Below are 13,458 nucleotides of genomic sequence, written 5' to 3'. Positions count from 1 at the left end.
CCTTTTCTCTAGTTCCTGGTGCCATTCTCCTATTGGCCTCAGTTGCTTTTAAGGTATCTGCTTTAGTTTCTCTGCGTTGAGGGCAACAAATGCTAACTAATTTTTTAGGTGTCTTATCTATTCCTCATATCTCCCTTGAAACACTGGATTCTTGAGGAAATTCTTCCAGTTATGTTGCTGCAGATAGCCCCCAAATCTTATCAGTATGCATTCAGAAAACACATTCATTAACTTAGGTAAAGCCACCAATTTTCTAGGTAAGAGTGGGAGCAACTATGATACAGTAACATAAGCATGGGAATTATTTTCAGATAGCAATGACAATCAGTTCCTTCCTATCATTTAATAGTTTAAGAGATTCAGCTAGACAATTGGGCTAAATGTGTCTGGAAGCTTGCATCTAGATGTTGGTACATGAAACTATGTTCAATGTACTATCTAATAACTGATATACAGGAGCTGCCTATTTCTTTGCATCTTCCAGTTATAGGACTAGGGATAGATACGAAGAGCACACAGCCATGCAGACCAATTCTTTGTGGTACTCTTTGGTTAATTATCTGTAGTTGCAATTTTCACAAATAATTAAAAATGCACTAGAGTATAGATCTACTCATAGTGTGCTTCCCTAGCAAGCTAAAGGCCACTGTGTCTAACCACAATGCTGCCATAATCGGGTGCTGTTTTTAGGTAGCTCAGTATTCATGCATGATGTTGTGTGCATATCCAGATTGTTCAGTTTCAAATACAGACAGCATTCTATCCTTAAATATGTTTATAGTATATATATATATGTATATACTTCACCACACAACCTAGATAGAAGGTATGTATGAATAACACACACTTGAGGATGTATGTTTATTCATATATGTATATAATTATTTTGTCCCCTTCTTGATCAATCTTTTTTATGCTTGATGTGTGGGTCATTTCTTGGTTAAAGTGGTCATTCCTATTGCTGCCATGCACATCTAAGCACATCTGTCTTGATTTCTACAAGTTCACATCACTCAGGTATCTGTTCCTGGGGGTGGAATTGATACATCTTCAGCTCAAATATGCATCCTGGGATTGTCAATTTTAATAACTGCTCTTGGTAAGTATATACCCTTATCTACAAAACTGTGTGGACCTTACACATCAGCTCTTCTGCTCTGCAGTTTGAACAACAGGAGATTACATTCAAAGTCCATGAAAAATCACCTTTTACCTCTTTGGTTGTTAGAAATCTTAAATATTCTTTATTTGATATTAATAAGTGAAAGGTAGCATTTTAAATACAGGAAATTCTACTGAAATTGGTAATCGTCAAGACCAAAAACATAGCAATTGCTTCTTTATCTTCAGCAAGTGATCACAAATTGAAACACAGGGGAATCTTGCTTGGTTTTGAGATAGTGAATGGTATTTCCTGTATTTAAACATAATCATATTACCAGGTATATATCTAAATATAAATGAATTCTTACTAGGTTTTGAGATGGGATTCCCCTTCTGTGAAAAGTTGAACATTACTAATTGTAGCAATCACACGTTTAGAATGGGAAAACAGTGACAATATTTACTTAACTGAAATTTTTTAAAAATAATGACCACATTCAATTAGCTACCAGTCAATTTTACTTAAGTCAGGACTGTCCAACAAAAATATTTCTCAGCCATTAGATTCATAATCTAAAATCTGTTGTTATGAGATTAAATTGTGATACACATAAGGAAACATATACTTTTGTTTTGTAATAAATAAGGCAGAGGCTATTACTCATTGGTTGCTTTTTTGAAATATGTCATCAAGTGTTTCCTTTCTCTCTTCTTAATGCCAGGAAAGATAATTTTTGTTCCAGGGGTGTACTTTTGGGATTCTCCAAATACTCCATGAGTGTATCCTCTCCCCAGGTGACGTCTTTATTCTTCTTGGCGTCTGTGTAAAAACATCCAGTGTCTACCTGTGTCACACCCAACGAGACGGTGGAGATTTGGCGCAGTCTTGAGCTTATCTCCCTTTTCTTCTGCGTGGCACTGGACACAGTTCTGAAGAAAAATCTTCTTTTCTCAACATCACCTATCTTTAAGTCACTCTTTTGTTACTACCACGATGAAGAAAACTGCTTGAAAACTGGAGGATCCGCTGTCTAGCACAGGGACCCATATTTACCTATTGATATCTTGTGATACTTGGGTGTTGCTCCCAACTTTGTGTCCTGGTGTAGTGAATGAATGAAGAGGCCAGACCAGGAGTTAAGAGTTAAAGCAAGAGTAAAGTTTATTGAAAGGAAAGCTAAGCACCATGACATGTGGGACTTAGTGAAAGAGCTAAGGCAAAGAATGGCTGACATTTAGGAGATGATATCTGGCTTAGGTCCAACTATTCTGCTTTGAAGGTGAATCTATGATTAGGTGTCTAGTTAACTTCTTGCTGACCCCATGCATATCAGACTGGACATTCCAGGAGGGCCTTTTTAGTCCATCCTGCCCTTGAGAACTCCCACATACATATTTCTTTGTCTCCCATATCAAGGAGAAAGTCCATTGCATTTCATTATCTAGGTGAGAAGCCAGCTCTTCGTCTCTGTAGATGCTGCTTTTATCTACAACAAAGTTACTTTGGCTGTCTGTTCCCTTTACATTCCCAGGGCAATTTGTGCCATTTATTCCCTTCACGTTTGCTGCCCTCACAAGAGTATCGTTATTTGCTATAGCCATAACGTGTAAACACCAATACAGCGTGAGTAAGTAAATGACAGTGTAGGAATTCAGTGAAATTCTAGCATGCAGTAATAAAAGTAACAAACTGTATCCAAGTGGAAAATTCTTAATGCTTTTCATAAATATGATATTTAGAATTATAATCCAGGCAGAAACTTTCCAATCCTAGGACTCTATCCCTGTAGCTTTACGAACAAGTTGATTCCAAATCAAAGAGGGTTTACCTGTGAAGAGGAAGAAGACAGCTTTGTGCAAAAGTTTCTTGAAGTCTTAACAACTTGTGGCATTCACTGTGATGCATGTAGATGCATCTTATTTTTCTGCTTACATTATGTATTTAATTTGTTTGTGTATTTTTGGTGAGTGGGTCTCACTAAGTAGCCCATGCTGGCCTGAAACTTGATATAATTCTCAATTTATGATTTTTTAAAATTCATTAGTCACTCAGAATTTAATTTTTTGTGTTTACTTGTGTGTTTGCATATGTATGTTTGAATCTGGGGATCAAAATTAAGCATGGGAACATGGTAAGCACATACTGCAATGCTGAGATAATGTCCAGCCCTTGAATTTAATATTTAAAAAATTACACAGTTGTGCTAGCAGAGAGGTTTAAGTGGTAGATCTCCTGCCTAGCAAGCATGAAGCCGCAAGTAATGTGTGTGTGCACCCACACACTTATAATATCACAGGAGCATAAGATATTTAAGAAGAACTAGGGAAAAATTCCCAAATCGGAAAACTCCTTCTGACATACTGGGATTCCGCAACTAGGTTTACAATTGTCTTTAATGATCTCCTAAATTGTATTCATAAATAACACACACACATATATATAAATGCACACAAAAACACTATATACCTATATACACACCCACACATATTAAAAACCACTCCTTTCTTTGGTCACATTGCTTCCTTTCAAAGAGAAATCAGTGCTCATACAACAAATTAAAAGAATTTAAAACACTCTTGAGTGAACATTCATACAAACTTTCTAATTTGTGTGAATCCATCTTCCACTGTTTACTTTGGACATTCTATCAAATATACACACTTAAGAAATACCTTCATGAATTTAAACTGAAATACAAACACTATTTCCTCTGAAAGTTTTTGTTTCATTACCCTCTTCCCCATCAGTGTTTAAATACCTTCTGCATCAAAAACTTCTTAAAAACACACTCCGGTTTCAAGTTTCTTATATGTTGTAAATAATTGCTTTGAAATTCTTATTCCTCAATTATATGAAGAGTTTAGAAAACAGCAATTCTAAGGTATTTTTCCTGTCCAGCACAAGCTGTGTTAAAAACCAATAGAGCCATAGAATACTGACCTCCAGGGATACACCTTCATGCTATTCCAGATGGGGTTTCCTGATCTATTTGCCTTTATAGGTATGATTTTAGCCATGAACCATCAGTGCCCGGCTAGTCATTTATTTTTTAACCAATTCCTTGGACTTGCAAAAATTCTCATGGTACTTGTCCAGTCATGGTCCCATTAAGGAGCAGCTGGTGCTGGGGGCAGGTTGGCCCTCAAAAGTTTCAAACATGGCTCTCTCTTTTCCCAGGTTTCAAATGTTCCTTAGGCAGGACTGCTCCCTCGCAAAAGCTTCATGTCCCTTGTGCAGCTAGGCATTTTGGTAGAGTTGTGAGGGACATATGTATGGTGTGCACACATCAACTCCTGTTCAAGTCCTCATGGTGGATATTGCTGACAAAGCCTGGCTTGATGGACTGTGGTGGGTATGGTATTTCACTTTGGTCCAGATACCCATCCAAATATCTTTTCTTTAGCTGAATGTGAAGCTGCAGTCCTCCTCCCTGTAGTGGAAATCACAAGAGGTTTGTGACCTGGAAGTTTTCCCGCTTTAACCCTAAACTCTATATTATCCCTACCTCATGGTAGGAGTCCTCCCTCTTTACTTAAATCCACTGATTTCTTTATTTGCTCATCCACTTCACAATCAGTTTGGAAGTACCCATACCTAGAGGACACCAGGACAGTGTCAACTCTAACGTTCTATGTCTCTCACCTTCCAGGATACATGGGTGGGTTGGCTAACTACCATATTTGAATGGAAATCCAGGAAGGGATGGGAAGTTGGTCTGCTATGTTCCCTGAATTATGTTCCCTGAATTACGTTCTTAGTGATTCATAATCTGTGGAATCTCTAGATTGGATATGAAAACTCCTTTACAAGTGGGAAAATTGCTATCCACAAGGTTGCAGATAAATGAAGCCTGGCTCAGAGGGTTTCTTTACAGAGGAGGAGAAAGTCTTACACAAGAGGCATACCACCCTGGGGAAGGCATTTACAGGACTCATCTTACTTGGTCTGGCAACATCCTATTGGAGCAAACATATTTATTGTTTCTGAGCACTCCACAGACCAGGCTAGGAGGTAGTGAGCTCCCTTTGGCAGGAGATGGGTGTTCGTATTTTGAAGAACGGATCCAGCCCCTGCCTGGATGCACAGGAAGTTAGAAACAAAGGTCCCTGGTCTTCATGGCAGGAACCAGGTGGTAAACAAGCTACTCCAGCATGCATGTCTTCTGTGTCCTCAGCCTGTAGGGCTCATCCAGGGCAGGGGTGGACTCATTTCACTCTGAGGTGTGGTCTATCAGGGGTGATTCAAACATGGAAGCGCTAACAAAACCTGCACAAAAAGCATTATCATCAATATTCAGACTCAAGCCAACAAAATGGGGGACTTTGTGGGGCTGGTAGGCTGGGTGAGCAGTGTGAGCTGTTGTCTGGCCTGTGTATACCTGCCCTTGTCAGCCCTACTTCCCCTTTGGCTTCCACTTGCAAAATGGTCTGAGGCACCTAGGTCTGTGGCAAAGGCTGATCCTGATTCTCCAGAAGCAAATCACTTCTTGTCCTTTTTGCATGTACTCAAGGATTCTATGTTCCCTCCTATCTCAGCATTTCCTATTTGTGTTCCATGGCCTTTATATGTTTCTCTTGGATAAATAAAAAATCTGGAAGTAGCATAGATCTAAGACAGCTACCAAATTCTACCAATTCAAAAATCTTGTGAATTGTTCTCCTTAATTAAGGACCAAATTTACTAAAGACTCCATGCAACTGAAAATAAACCTCAGCTTTGGAAAACTTCAGAGACAGTCATGTTTGAGAAAATAGACTTTCAACAGGGGAGTTGTGTCTGACCCTCCTCAGAATCCTTGAGGATATAAATACATGTGTTTATTGTGAGAAAACTGCAGGATGTTTGAGGAATTCCTTCTGGGTTTGTTACTGTGGATAGCTCCAGAATCTCATCAGTGTGCATTCAGAAAGGATATTTGTTAATTAACTTAGGGAGAGCCAACCTTGTTTTCCAGATAAGAGAGTAGGAGCACATATGCTATGGTTTAACACATCCAGCAAGTGAGTGGAGCTAAATGTCTTGGAAGCTTGCATCTAGGTGTTAGTAAATGAACCTACTTTCAGCCTATTATCTCATAACTAACATACAGGAGCTGTTTCTTTCTTCATATCTGCCAGGTACAGGGCTCTTGCTAAAAAGAGGGGCTGCATTGTAGACCGATTCCTTTTGGCATTTCTTGGCCTGTTATATATATATATATGGTTTCTCTTTTCAGAAATTAAAACGGGTTTTAGAATGGATCTACTGGTAGAATGCTTCTCCAGCAAGCTCAAGGCCTTAGGTCAAACCTCAGTATTGCAGGAAAGAAAACACAGGTGGGCTTGTCAAGGTAGCCTAATATTTTTGATGATTGAATTTAGCCCAGAATGTAAATGTTTCCAGTATCAGTTAGCATGTATTGAGTACTTATTCTGTATCATCCATTGTTCTTCTGTTTTTCCATGCACTGTTCTACTACAGATGATGAAAATTGCATACACAAAGACTAAGGGGGTTGGTATGTAGCTCAGTGGTATGGTGGTTTTTTAGCAACCACAAAGCCTACTGTTTAATTTTCAGCAACACTAGAATTTTTAAAAAGCCTGAAAACCTGGCTCAGACTGGAAGAGGCAGATATGGAGTATAAAGTTAAGCCTTAATAATGCTGTGCTGTTTAGTGATTTCAGTGCATTGAATTCCAGGAGTACCAAGTTCACTGTCTTGAACCCAGAACTTTTTTCAGTTTTTAAAAAAATTCTTGGAACCAGGTACCAGTTGCATATACCTGTAATCCCATCTACTTGGGAGGCAAAGATCAAGAGGATCTTGGTTCAAAGTTATGCCCAGGCAAATAGTTTGTGAGATTATATCAAGTTAAATTTGCATTGTTATTTGCACTTCACTGATGCCTCCGTATGCAGTTTATCAGCTTATAAAAGATTCCTGTTAAAAAAGCAATTTCCAGTGCTTTATGTCAACCACAAAAAGAGCATATATACACATTTTTTGTAATGCTTTGATTTTGTAAAGGAGGATTGTTGTCCCCTCTCACACTTCCCCGGCTGGACAGCTCTGTAATATGTGCTATTTCTGCTGTATCTTATCCTGTGAAGTTTTCCAAAATGTCTAATTCACCTCATCATTTTTGATTTTGGATTGTGTGTGCTGAGGATAATTTTTATATCAATTTTATCAAGTCATTTATGGGAAGGAATTAGAGGAGTGGGAGGAGACAGTGATCCATATGACAATGAGGGTGGCCCAGATCAGAGGAGTTCACACTTATGTGTTTCCAGGGTCCCCACCCAGTTATCTGTTCCTCCACGCAGACCCCATGTCTTGCTTTCCACAATCTGCCAATAATTTCATCATACTATGAATCCATCAAGTCTTTAGTCCATTGATGAAGTCAGAGATTTCATGGCTCAATGACTTCCCAAATGCCTTATCCCTGAGCATTCTGAGTTTCTAAAGTGGCCTCTTCCAATGGCCCATTATACACAAGTGATTTGTTTCATAAAGAAGGTTCTGTGCCATGGAAGAAAAGTCCATGAGAATGCAAAAACACTGCAAGCCTATTGTACCTCAGTAATGTCTAACATTTCTTCTACCTCACATGCAGGTTCTAGGAAGTATTTTATGTCTCCATCACTTTCCACTTCTGGTAAGATGATCTTAGTTGCTCTAGATCTCTTCAGATGTAATTCTCTGTACACATTTTGGTATACAGATTCACTATATGAACCCAGTTCTCTGGTGGGTCCAGTAAGAGTAGGAAAATTTTAGCTCTTTGAGCTTTTTCTTATTAATAGATTGGTAGATTAACTTTCAATCTATATGTTACAGATGAAAGAAGAAGTATGTGATGTGGATGTTGGGAGCATAATCACACACACCCTTTTTTTTTGTATTATAGATTGAATCTATGGCTTGGTGCACACCAGGTAAACACTAAGCCACTGAGCTACACCCCAGAACAAGATACATAAACTTTTACATACGTCAGAGCCACTCACACCATTTGCAACTTTTTCTGAGCTTTCTGATTTTTGTCCTATCATACTTCCTGATTTTGGAACCATCCTTTAATATCCTTTCTTATCCAAAAGCATTTTCTTTCCCTTTGTCTTCCTTTTACAAAACATATCATCATCCTCCATCTGTCCTACTTGCTGTTTCTTTTCTATCTCCTCTTTTTAATTTGTATATTAAAACTAAACAAAATTGTTTCTTTTGCCAATAAAATAAAATTCTTAGTAGCCTTGTATTTCAATGAAGAAACATAAATAATTTACAAAGACATTTGTTTAAAGACCCATCTATTGTAAGAAACAGATTAAAGTCATTTATCTAACAACCAAATTTTAAGATCCCTTTGGTGTGCTGAGTTTTAAGATAGCCATTTTTCACATTTCATTATGCATTAGAGTTAATTTATGAATGCATTTTAGTTTCACTTGATTGAGATAACTGATTTTTTAGGCTGACAGCATTTGTTTTTATTGCAGGTCTTCCTCTGGAAATGCCCCTACCAACACATAAAGAGGTGTGCTTTACTAGGTACCTCTTTTGTTTGTTTTGTTTTCTCCTTTTTGTTTTATCATTTTTACATTTATTTACATGTATATACATTGTTTGTGCCATCCCCCACCCTCAACCTCTGCTTCTGGGCAGAACCTTTTCTGCCCTGTTCTTCTCCAATTTTGTTGAAGAGAAAACATAAGAGTTAATAAGAAAGACATACCATTTTTGGTAGCTTGAGATAAAGATAACTATACAGAGAGATTCCTAACATTGCTGACAGCATGTTTTACATGTTAGCTTCATAATCATAGTTTTAGGAACCATTCTACAGATGTATATATCCAGTTACACATATACACAAAAAGCTTTAAATTAGGTATGCCAAGTTTAAGTGCACATAAAAAAATGAACAACAACAACAAAACCCTGAGTACTGCCATATGAACTAACAAGTTATTTTCCGGAATTCTAGGGATAGAAGTTCAATACATTTATGCACAAACATAACACCTGCAAATATTACATTAATTTAGAGTACTCTTAGACATTTTAGACATGGATTAATTACAATTCTTCCTATGGGCAATAAAATGGCACAGGCTGACAGTCTACCATCCCAGAATCATGGTGGTAGATATGGCCGATGAACACTTGATCCATTAGAAGAGATATGGGAGGCCTGTTCATGTTGGCAGCATTTTCCCACGAATCCTAGGTTTTCCCAAATGACTCTCAGATGAAACATAAGTCCATGTTACATACATATAGACTCAAAGCATATACCAAACACAAAACCAATAGGAAATATTCCTTTGTTCAGCCCACACAGGACAAATGGGGTGGAACTCAGTTAAGATGCTCTCTCAAGTAGAGGACAATGTGGAGATAAGACACATTTAAGATAAATGGAAGACTTCTTAGTTGACCTGGATATTAAACAGCATCAAGAAAAGGCTGGCTCATGCTTGTAATCCCATCTTCTCAGGAGGCATACAAGAGGAGGATCATGGTTCAGTGCTAGCCTGGGGAAATAGTTCATGAGACCCTATCTCGAAAATACCCATCACAAAAATAGAGCTGGTGGATTGGCTCAACGTGTAGGCCATGAGTTCAAACCCTAGTACCACCAAAAAGGGGGGGGTAGATAAAATGTCTAAGGGTTACAAAATGCTTTCCCTCAGCACAGAAGGTAAAAAAAAAAAGAAAGGCAACATGAGGAAGACCAGGGAAGTGATTTACTTCCTTAGAAGCATATCAGAGAGTACGGAGAGGACTCCTTAGACTTGTACTGTGTTTTTATCCTGGAAGATTTTATAGAAACAGATCATGAACCACTTTCTGACTACTAGGAGACAAACTGTTTGAATAATTCATATAAGGTGGTTGGCAGAAACCACACCATAAAGAGGAAGGAAATGACCAGGGAGCTGTAAGTGGGACACAGAAGAACAGAATAGAACTAGGGATCCTGGAGAGGCTAGACACATCCAACACCCTTCCCAGGTCCAGTTCCTGAGAGAGGGACCTGAAGCCCTGAACACAGGGGACCTATGTTCTATCATGGCAGAAAAGAACATGTAAGAGTACCATCTCGAGGCCAGACTTGATCTGGCAATCTGTTGTAAACAGGCTATGCCACATAAAGAATGTAACATAGGGATGAGTCTGTAGGAAGTAGACATGCTACCACCCACACACACCCTGGAAGAAAGGAAGTGAACAACCTGTCATCATCCAGGCAGGGAGCCCCACCCCCACTGGAGGGCTGAATCCTTGCTATTAGGTTAAAACCTTGACACTGAATAGAATCCTTTTGCCTAGGTCTAGGCAGGAGCATTCTTGTGATGCATGAGCCAAGTAAACCTTTGGCTCACTTTCAAAGTGTCCTACTGGCTAGTATAGTTCACTGATTCTAACTCCCTCCCTTTGACACCTTGTCTTTTTCCAGCATCTGTTTTTCCCTGTGGTCCTTCTCAAAGAACAATTCTGCTTTGGCTAAAGGGTCTCTTATGACATGGAGAATTTTATCTAATTGAGTTGAAGATAGCATAAAGGGAGTCAATCCTTGAAAAGACAGGACAGTATTCCACAGTATTCCAGACACAAAGGCACATTGTTGGATATGGCTCCTGACCTCAGAAAGCTTGCAATTTGGATACAAATACTGACCAGCAACCTGACTGCTATGATACGTGAGGTGTGAGGATATTACTGGGATGCAGTAGCCATACATAAACAGAATTCCAGACACAAAGATCTCTTGCGACATGTAGAATTTTATCTAATTGAGTCAGGGATAGCATAAAGGAAGTCAGTCCCTAAAAAGATAGGGTGGTATTCATGACACAAGGGAAATGCCTTTAAAAGGGAAAGAGACAATACTTGGAATGAGCTTTTATCCAAGCTCATGCTGTCTTGATATGTAGTTTATGCCTGATGCATTTGGTCAATTAAATGTTCCAGTGCAAAATGTGCATGCATCTGTTGCTTATATGTTAGTGGTAGGATGGCTGCTTTTCTGATGTTCTTAGTTGTTTGATCTATATCTGCTGTAAGTTGCCCCAATTTTATGGTGTTACAAGGGTGTTTTCTACTTCAATGTACTGCTATCTAACCTCATAATGACAGGAATCTGTTTGGGTAGTTAATTAAGAACCTTAGAAGCTCTTTGTTTAGGTTTGGGTTTCTTGGTAGTGGAAGATTTGATTGATTTCACTTCACTTAAGGTATTTGTTTCCCTGCATCTCGAGTAAACTTGCCAATCAATAGGCATGGATTGTTTTTTGCATGAATTCTGTCTTAAGGTTTGTAATTTGGGTATGATGTATTCCTTGCTGCTCCTCTGTTGTGGAATCCTCTTCATCTGTGATTGTAATCTGTTACAATTTTAATATCTATAACAGATTGATGCTACCCCCCAGGATCATTAAACTTTCATTGGTCCTCCTGAAGGGGATCCTGTGGTTGCAGGGTGTTATTCATTACATTGTTTACATTATCTGTCATTATATTTTCCACAGATCTATTGGGCTATAGAGCTATACTTCCTAAGTAATTTACGTGCTAACTGCTTTCCTTTTTTCTGTCCTGACCAATTTGTGACAAACTTTAAACACTATTTCAGGTAACTCTTCTCTTCTTATACTATGTATTAATGGATTCACATTATCAGGATCATTTAAATCTACAGTTATATCATTCTAGATCCCTTCTGTTATCTGGTGATTAATATCCTTCTCTGTTGGGTACTATGGGCTTCTGGAGGTTAGTACCATCTCATGACATTTATTATTTCTTAATATGTTTCTTCCTGAGCTAACACTTTTTTTCACTTAGCTAGGAACTTTTTGTAATAATTTCCTAATATACTGTAAATCTAGAGTCACCTTGCATGTGAATAACACTATGATAAATGGCCAGTAGTTTGCTTCTCTCCTTTCTGCTAATTTCTGTGTCTATTATGATCAAATGCTCCATGAGATGAGACCCCACACAGTGCAGTCCATGTGCCTTCCCATATCTCCAGCATTCAGCCCTTGACCATCTACATGGCCATCTGTTTCATGGGGAGAAAATAAGGGATATGTGATGGTAGTGGGGATAAATATGATCAAATATTTGCATGCATGAAAACATTACAATGAAAAAGATTATTTTGCATACTTATCACTACTAAAAACTAAAAAAGAATTGAAATATTTGTCTATCTATAAATGTTCTAGGAAGTTAAACATCCATGGGAAAATGAAAACCTGAACTTCAACCTCACATAATACAAAATATCAATTCTTCTAGGGTTGTAGACCTAATTAGAAACAAATTAATATAGTATTTAATATGTTAACAGGGATATTAATAAGTGATCATAAGGTAAGGTATAATGTCTGACGCTAGACCTAGAAAGTATTACTGTATAAGAGAAAAAATACTCAGACACATATTTGGTTTCAGAAAGAATATGGAATAAACCGAGTCAAGAACAATACTCTGCTTCTATTTAGTAGGGTTTTAGCTCAGATTCACAATTGTGCCATGATAGTGACACCATCATGTTTTGCAGACTGAATGGGGTAATTATACATAGCATTTGTGCAATAATGTTAGGTCTCTGCTAAGTATGAAGTCAGTGTTGATTAATACTGGTGGATTTTTGGAAAATGTATGCCTCAGGTCAATTAAAATCCAACATTGTTGTATGCCGCAATTATAGAATAAAAACCTTAGACAAACAATATCAATTTTAACGTGCATCTCTATTCCAAAATGGAAGAAATGGAATACCTTGTATTTCTTTGTGACTACCTATCTGTCATTGTAAAATCATGGTGTCTCATTGACTCAATTTTGGTGCATAATTAAGGGTCCATACTCAAACATATTTACAGTTAAATCTACCGAGTCATTTCATATTCTATCAAATTATTGGAAATATTTTTGAGAGTGCTATTGGAATTCTTATTTTATTGTCAAGAAGTATTTTTATATTCAATGATTTGAGGAAAAAGAAATTCCAAGCAGTTAGTAGAAAGTATGCATGGTGACTGTGGCATTCCAAAGATTTAGGAAAATGAAAAATGGATTAGAGGTGTGGCTAAAGTGGTAGAGCTCCTGCTTTGCAAGCACAAAGCCCTGAGTTCAAACACCAGTCCGAGCAGAAAAGTAAAACATGCAGAACCAAAAACCATTCATGATAACAACATGCAAGAAATTAGGGATCTAAACAAAATTTCAACTTAAGGAAGCATCAAAATAACAATCTCAAAATATCGATTTTTCTAACAGCTCTGTATTTATTACAATGATTAGAAAATAGGCAAAGATGTCCAGTAATACCATGAGTATTCACCACT

Source organism: Castor canadensis, chromosome 19 (assembly GCF_047511655.1).
Source record: "Castor canadensis chromosome 19, mCasCan1.hap1v2, whole genome shotgun sequence".
Lineage (NCBI taxonomy): Eukaryota > Metazoa > Chordata > Mammalia > Rodentia > Castoridae > Castor > Castor canadensis.
Note: the sequence above shows the minus strand (reverse complement) of the source record.